Genomic DNA, 8,909 nt, shown 5'->3' on the forward strand with positions numbered 1-8,909 from the left:
AGCAAGCTTATTCAGCATCAGCAAAAAAAAAAAAAAAAAAAAAACCCACTCCCATTTCACACCTCCGTTCGTTCGAAATACCTGTCCAGTTGAGCTTTAAATTTGTTTAGGCTATCAACGTCAACAACAAGTGATGGAAGTCGGTTCCACCAACCAACCACCCGCTGGCCAAAGGCAAATTTCCGCACATCTATCCAACATCCGTCCTTCCTCAATTTGAATTTATGCCCTCTGAGGTGATTATTCTGAGAAAGATGAAGAATCCCATTGGCATTGAGCATGCTCAAACCATTCAAAGCCTTATACACCTCTATCAGATCACCTCGCCGGTGCCTAGTCTCCAAACTCTGTAATTTGCAAAACTTAAGCCTTTCTTCGTAAGAGCAACCCTTTGTTCCATTTACTAATCTTGTTGCCCTTCTCTGTACCCGTTCCAGCAGCTCTACATCCTTCTTGAAATGAGGCCTCCAGACCTGTATACAGTACTCAAGATGTGGCCTTACCATTGCCTTATACAAGGGAATAATCACCTCCTTATCCCTGCTAGAAAAATTCCTGTATATCATTGACAAGACACCATGAGCTACTCTTGCAGCTCGTCTGCACTGCTCAGAGAACTTCATATCTGCCTGCACAATTACCCCCAGGTCCTTTTCATTCTCCACCACTGTCAGTATAGTACGGCAGAGTTGATACGTTGCTCCGGGGTTACTGTTTCCCATATGCAGCACTTTACATTTGTCGATGTTAAACCTCATTTGCCACCTCTCAGCCCATCTGTTCAACCTTTCCAGATCCTGTTGCAGCAGCATAGCGTCAGTATTGTCCTTAACGACCCTGCCAACCTTTGTATCATCTGCAAACTTGGACATTAAACTTGATATCCCATCATCAATATCATTCATAAACACCGAAAACAACAACGGACCCAACACTGAACCTTGAGGAACTCCACTAATAACATTAGTCCACGTTGAGCAGTGTCCATTGATTACCACTCTCTGTCTTCTGCCACTCAACCATCCCCTTATCCATAGCAGCAATTTGCCTCCAATGCCTCACTGCTCCAATTTGTGCAGCAGTCTTCCATGTGCAACAGTATCAAAAGCCTTTCTAAGATCCAAATATATAATATCAAAGTTATTCCCTGCATCCAGTTCTTTTGTGACTACATCATAGTATCCAATCAAATTGGTCAGGCAAGACCTGCCCTTAACAAAACCATGCTGCGTCTGAGCTATAACTGAATTCTTGTCTAGATGATCCTGCAGTGCTTCTTTAACCAGTGCCTCCATTAATTTACCTGGAACAGAAGTTAAACTAACAGGTCTATAATTACTTGTGTCAGCCTTTGATCCTCCTTTGTGAATTGGGGTTACATTTGCACATCTCCAGTCTATGGGTACCTCCCCTGAGTCCAAAGAAGCTCTCATAATTATGGCTAGGGGTTTGCATACTTCCTTTGCTGCCTCCTTTAATATAACTGGATAGATCCCATCCACCCCAGGTGCCTTTTTTATGTTTATCCTCAACAATCTCTCCTCCACTTTCCTCTCAGTTATTACAAAATCATCCAGCTCACTGCCAATGTTTACTTTACCTACATCATTCTCCTTCCTGAATAACTCCTCATGCGTGAATGTAGATGCAAAATACTCGTTTAGATTGTTAGCCACCTGAGCAGGATCCTCAACTGTTGAACCATCAATATCCAGTGGACCAATCTGATTCATCCCTTTCCTTTTCGAGTTCAAGTATGTAAAGAACTCTTTTCTGTTTTTCTTTGCATCATTTGCCAAGGATTTTTCATAGTCTGCCTTTGCCTGCCTAATCTCCTTTGTGACTTGGTTACAGACCAACTTATATCTATCATAGGCTTCCATGTCACCCATTAATTTGTATGCATCCCATGCATTTTTCTTCTCTGCCACATGTCTCATTAGTTCATCTGACAACCATTTAGGCCTAAACCTTGAACAATATTTCTTAGTTGGTATGTAAAGCCTGGTAGCCTCCAAGATTAGTTCCTTGAATGCTTCCCATTTTGAGTTTGCTGTTGGTAACATCATCAGTTGGTCCCACTGTATAGAATTTAAATACTGTCTCAGACCATCATAGTCGCCTTTACGAAAACAAAAACCCTTCCCTATACCTCTGATGGTAGTTACCTCCTTGAGTAAATCCCACTTCAACACACTGTGATCACTGCCACCTAGTGGTTCATTTATCTGCAGGTTCTTAATGCATGAAGAATCCCTACTGATAATCAGATCAAGAGTATTGCTCCCTCTTGTTGCCTCACGAACATGCTGATGTAGAAAACAATCATCTAATAAATCCACAAAAGCCTTGCTAGTGTGCGAGTGACCAACCACAAATTCCAGTCAATATCTGGGAAATTAAAGTCCCCCATTATAAGACTCTCTGATTTACTGGCCCACTCTATTTCCCTGTACAATATCTTATTATACTCATCAGAGTCATTAGGCCTATAGCACACTCCTACTCTCAATTTTGATTTCCCTATGCTTATGTCACACCAAACTGACTCGACACTGCCCTGTCCATCGATGTCGACTGGCTTCACTTCCTTGGACTTTATGTGTTTCTTAATTAATAGCATAACCCCTCCTCCCCTCCTGTCCTGTCTATCCTTTCTATACACATTGTATTCCCCAAATTCCAGTTCCGCATTACTTATATCTGTGTGACACCACGTCTCTGATATCCCAACAATATCTGCCTTTGATGTTTTGAGCAATACCTCAAATTCATCAAATTTATTTACCAAACTCCTAGCATTGGTGTACACGCAGGTATACATGCACCTGTTTCTATTCTTAGCTACCCTAACACAACCCATGTGTTTACTTGTACTGCAATGACTACCAGCAGTCTCTGAAATATCCTGCACCTTGTTTTTCAGACTTCTGCTCATTTCAATAGAAGCAGTGCAAGAATCACTTCCACCTCTGCCACTGGCTACTGTTAATCTATTAGTCCTTGTATCCCCCCCCCCCCAACTAGCAGTTTTCCGACTCACCTAACACTGCCTCGACAGCATCAGCAAAAATTCTTGCACCCTTTCTATTTAAGTGTATCCCATCCCTGTAGAAGCAATCTCTCCTGTTAACAAGTACAGTCCAGGCTGAAAAAAATTCTACCCCTTGAGCCTTGCACAATCCCTCCAGGGCCGAATTGATCGACAAGGCTCTCATCATATACTCCCTCCTATCGTGTCTGGGCAGAATTGCAGACACTTTCAAGTTCAACCCTAATTCACGGCTTTTTTTCAACAGTGACCTGTACTTGCTAAGTAATTCCGCCGGTCTCCTACTCTTAATATCATTAGTGCCAACGTGTACAACTATATCACCTTTTGTGCACTTGAAAGATGATATCCGCTCTACAACGTCATCAACCTTTGCCCCTGGCAGACATACCCTGGTCCTATTCCACCTATCCTTCTTACAAAGTATGATCCCCGTTTCCCTGACAATAGAGTCACCAACAACTACTAGTTCCTGTGGGACCAGCGCATTCTGCCTAGGGGGCTGCTTCTGTGTTGCCTGATGACCAAGTGCAAGCTCTGGCATTGATGTGGGCAGCTGAGAGCTTGATGGGCCCCTCAATTTATTTCCTTCGAGGGCATCCACCCTGTCCTTCAAGCTCTCATAAAGGCCCATAACAACGCTGAGTTGTCGCCTGATTTCCTTGCACTCCTTACATCGTGCACACACAAAGACATCCCCCTTGGCAATATCATGTCCCGTACCCGACTGCTCCGGCGCCTCCGTAGCCAGGTGGGAAGGAGCAGCAGTGCGTATCACATGCTTCTTGATTAGACCGGGGTTCGAGCCCGTCACCACCAAATACGAGGATGCGGAAAGGTTAGGGAATGACCACCGCATATCCTGGAGCAATATGGCCTTAGTTGCTAATGCTCCTAAAAACTAAACAAACAACAACAAACAAACAAACCCGACTGCTCCGCAAACATCAAGCAAACAGTGCATTTTAATAGACTGTGATTCAGAGGGCAACTGCCCCCCTCAGTTCTCCCCTGAACCACAGCACTCCTATTAGCTTGAGCCTTTTGCTTTGCTGCTCTGGTCAGAGTCATGATTCCGATTTAATTTAATAAAATTCAAAACAAAAATTAAATCCTTAAGTTATATCCCAAAACAGTTATGTTATATATATTTTTTTTTCGGTATCTAGTGTTTTCTACAAGTTCCCTTTATACAACTTCCTGTATCACGTGTACCACTATAGTTATGTATTAATTATTTGTTACGATTAAGTCGTTATATATATATATATATATATATATATATATATATATATAGAGTTAAAAGTACAATTTAATTGACAATAAAGTTTATCAAGATTAATAGATTTACTGATTAATTGACAATATTATATTATGCACTATACGACACTAAGCTTATGCTATCGTGTAAAAATGGCGGGAATTCACGAACGGTATTTCTACGGACTTCAAATCTCGCTATCTCAATTTAGAATAAACTAAGGATCCTGACTAGGTCTATAATCTACTTATAGAAGATAATTTGATATAACAGTTGGTTAATAAATCGACTAAATTTGGTTAAAAAAAAATTTGGTTTGTGACACGTGGATTTGATACCGTTACCGATACTAAGTAATATCTACAAAATCTCTGTCTAAGTTAAACTTTAAACTAAGTATCGTAACTAGGAATATAAAGCTACTCTAGAAAATAAGTTAATATGACAATTTAAACTAATAAAGCAGAAAATAAATCAGGAAAAACTTCTCTGTTTGAAGAGCTTTAAGGAGCAATGTCCGCACAGGCTAAACTCGCACCCAGATAACCTTGTAATAACTGAGAGTAAAGAGGAGGAGGGGAAATTGTTGAAGATAAACACAAGAAAGGCACCTGGGGTTGATGGGATCTATCCAGTTATAATAATGGAGGCAGCAAAGGAAGTAAGCAAACCCTTAGCCATAATTATCAGAGCTTCCTTGGACTCAGGGGATGTACCCATAGACTGGAGTTGTGCAAATGCGACCATAATTCACAAAGGAGGATCAAAGGCTGACACAATAATTATAGACCTGTGAGTTTAACTTCTGTTCCAGGAAAATTAATGGAGACACTGATTAAAGAAGCACTGCAGGATCAACCAGACAAGACTTCAGTTATAGCTCGGACACAGCATGGTTTGGTTAAGGGAAAGTCTTGCCTGACCAATTTGACTGGATATTATGATGCAATCACAAATGAAATGGATGCAGGGAATAACGCTGATACTATATATTTGGATCTGAGAAAAGCTTTTGATACTGTCGCACATGGAAGTCTGCTGCACAAATTGGAGCAGTGTGGCATTGGAGGCAAATTGCTGCTATGGATAAAGGGATGGTTTAGGGGGAGTAGACAGAGAGTGGTAATCAATGGGCACTGCTCGTTGTGGACTAATGTTATTAGTGGAGTCCCTCAGGGTTCAGTGTTGGGTCCATTATTGTTTTCTGTATTTATAAAAGATATTTATTATGGTATATCAAGCTTTATGTCCAAGTTTGCAGACAATACAAAGGTTGGCAAGGTTGTTAAAGACATTACTGACACTATGCTGCTGCAACAGGATCTGGAAAGGTTGGGCAGTTGGGTTTAGCGGTGGCAAATGAAGGTAAACATTGACAAATGTAAAGTACAACATATGGGAAACAGCAACGTATCAACTCTGTGCTACTACATTGCCAGTAGTAGAGAATGAAAAGGACCTGGGGATAATTGTTCAGGCAGATATGAAGTTTTCTGAGCAGTGCAGACGGGTTGCAAGAGTAGCTCATGGTGTCTTGTCAATGATATACAGGGATTTTTTTAGCAGGGATAAGGAGGTGATGATTCCCTTGTATAAGGCAATGGTCATGCCACACCTTGAGTACTGTATACAGGTCTGGAGGCCTCATTTCAAGAAGGATGTAGAGCTGCTGGAACGAGTACAGAGAAGGAAAACATGATTAGTGAATGGAACAAAGGGTTGCTCTTATGAAGAAAGGATTAAGTTTGCGAATTACAGTGTCTGGAGGCTAGGCACCGGCGAGGTGATCTGATAGAGGTGTATAAAGCCTTGAATGGTTTGAGCATGCTGAATGGTGATGGGATTCTGCCTCTTGCTCAGAATAATCACCTGAGAGGGCATAAATTCAAATTGAGGAAAGACAGATGTAGGATAGATGTGGGGAAATTTGCCTTTAGCCAGCGGGTAGTTGGTTGGTAGAACAGAATTCCATCCCTTGTTGTGGAAGTTGATAGCCTAAATAAATTTAAGGCTCAGCTGGACAGGTATTTCGAACGAACGGAGGGGTAAAATGGAAGTTTTTTTTTTTTTTTTTTTTTTTTTTTGGCTGATGCTGCATAAGCTTGCTTTCTTGCATCATATCCCTCTACTAATGCTAATGCTAATGCCAATTGTTGTCCGTTTCGGTTGTCAGAGTTCCAGTGTCGAGTCTATAAAAGTTGTGGTAGTGCTCGTAGCCTGGTGAACAATTCGGGCGCAAATTGTGAGAGGGTTCTTACTCCTCCTCCCACAGCACAAGGTTCCCGCTCCTTCGGGTGTGTATAGTGTAAAGTGTATTGATGTCTAACGGCACCAGGGGTTTCTCCCATCTCCGCATTGCTTTCATTGTAGGAGTACCAGTTCACTGAGAAGGACAGAGTTTTAATTTTGTATAAGTGTAATAGTAGTAGTAGTAGTAGTAGTGGTGGCACATGATGCAAGAAAGCAAGTGTAGGAGCTTATGCAGCATCAGCCAAAAAAAAAAAAAAATCACACCATTCCCTCCAAATGCCTGTCCAGTTCCTCCTTAAATTTATTTAACCTATCAACTTCCACAACGACAGATGGAAGTTTGTTCCAGCAATTAACCACCCGATGGCTAAGGGCAAATTTCCGCACATCTATTCTACATCTGTCCTTTCTTAATTTGAACTTATCTCCCCGTAGGTTGGTAATCTGAACAAGTGGAAGGATCCCATCAGAATTCAGCGTGCTCAACCCATTCAAGGCCTTATAGACCTCAATCAGATCACCGCGCAGGTGCCTAGTCTCCAGCCACTGCAATTTGCAGAACTTAAGCCTCTCTTGGTAAGCGAATCCCTTCATTCCCCTCACCAATCGTGTTGCTCTTCTCTGTACACGCTCAAGCAAATCTACATCCTTCCTGAAATGAGGCCTCCAGACCTGTACGCAGTACTCAAGGCGTGGCCTGACCATTGCCTTATACAGAGGGACAATCACCTCCTTTTCCCTGCTAGCAAAATTCCTATATATCATTGACAAAACCCCATGACCCGCCCTGGCTGCACTGCTCAGAAAACTTCATATCTGACTGCACAATTACTCCCAGGTCTTTTTCATTTTCTACCACCTTAAGTGTAGTACCACATAGTTGGTACGTTTCTCTGGGGTTACTTCCACCCATATGCAGTACTTTGCATTTGTGAAGGTTGAACTTCAGTTGCCACTTCTTAGCCCATCTGCCCAAATTATCTAGATTCTGTTGCAGTAGCACACTGCCATTACTGTCATTAACAACCCTGCCAACCTTTGTGTCATCTGCAAACTTCGACATTATAACAGTCGATAATGTTATGTTTCGTTGTTCATTTGGCCATTTAGCCGCTGGACCCCTACTGAGGCCCAACCTTGCCCACACTTGGCACCCTGGAGGCAGACCAGGTACACAGTAGTATGGAGCTTTACTCTGGCAGGCCCTTCCACCTAGTGTCCTGAGATTTCAGTGGCTAGGTCCTATGTAAAAAAAAAATAATAAAAAAAAATGTAATGCAACACGCGGCGATTTTCAGGGTAAGACGCTAAGAGATTATTAGAGGCCAAAAGGGCATGCGTGACTTGATTTGAACTATTAAAATTTTTGTAGTGTGGGGCATACGCTATGATATTTAGTCAGAGTGGGGAGGAGACTGAAGGCTGGGGGGGGAAAGTCAGAAATATGGGGTCAATAGGGAAGACAGCCCCAGAGAAGGTCAGTGGGGCATGCCCATGGAAAAGAGGGGTGGGCGAGGGGGAGAGAAAAACAGCAGAGCCGTCCCCTCTCTCTTCTCCGCCCAGGAATTGGAGTAATAGCCCTGTGCAAGTGAGCACAGGTGTAGGATCGCCTTGTGGCGTCGGCAGCAAAGCTGCGTGTAGTCCCAGTAGTTGAAGTGTCCAAGCCGTGAAGGTTCGTCATTCCTGGGACAGTTCCGACGTGTCTAGTAGTTAGTACTGTATATCCATTTTTGTGCAGGCGATGCATGAGCGGGTATCCTCATATTCGTCATTCATATTTCCTCGTCTCTATCAGATAGGTCGTTGTGCTAAGAGTCCGCGAAATCCCTCCTTATTGAAGTTTCTTATATTCAGAAGTTGTGTTTTGCGCTGGAGGGGTAAGCAGCTCTTGCACGAGTTTCTCCTTATTATTGTGGTTCCCTGTGAACAGCAATTCGTGTTTTGCGCCGGGTGAACAACTCCTGCGCGAATTTGGCTAGTGCCTTGTACTCTTCTCATGAATCTAGTAGGTGCGACTCGAGATGTCTTGGGAAGTATGTGGTTGCTGTCATAAGTCTGCAGCGTAGGTCTTCATAGTTGGTACATTCATACATTATGTGTGTCCAGGTTTCTGGCTCCCCACAAGAGCACTCTAGGATTCTAGCACTCTGGGTCCTCTAGGATTCTGAAAGATGCTAATTTCGCGTTGAACGCTCCGTGGCCTGTCAGAAAATAGGTTGTGAAGAGACCGGGTTGAAACCAGGGTGGGGGCTTGGGGTACACCCTGTCTATGGTGGGCAGAAATTTCTTTGTAATTTCGCCTTTGGTTGTGGCAGTCCATCGATCCTGCCATACCTGCTGTAAGTG

This window comes from Mastigoproctus giganteus, chromosome 7 (genome assembly GCF_048544385.1).
Source record: "Mastigoproctus giganteus isolate SK-2022 chromosome 7, ASM4854438v1, whole genome shotgun sequence".
Lineage (NCBI taxonomy): Eukaryota > Metazoa > Arthropoda > Arachnida > Uropygi > Thelyphonidae > Mastigoproctus > Mastigoproctus giganteus.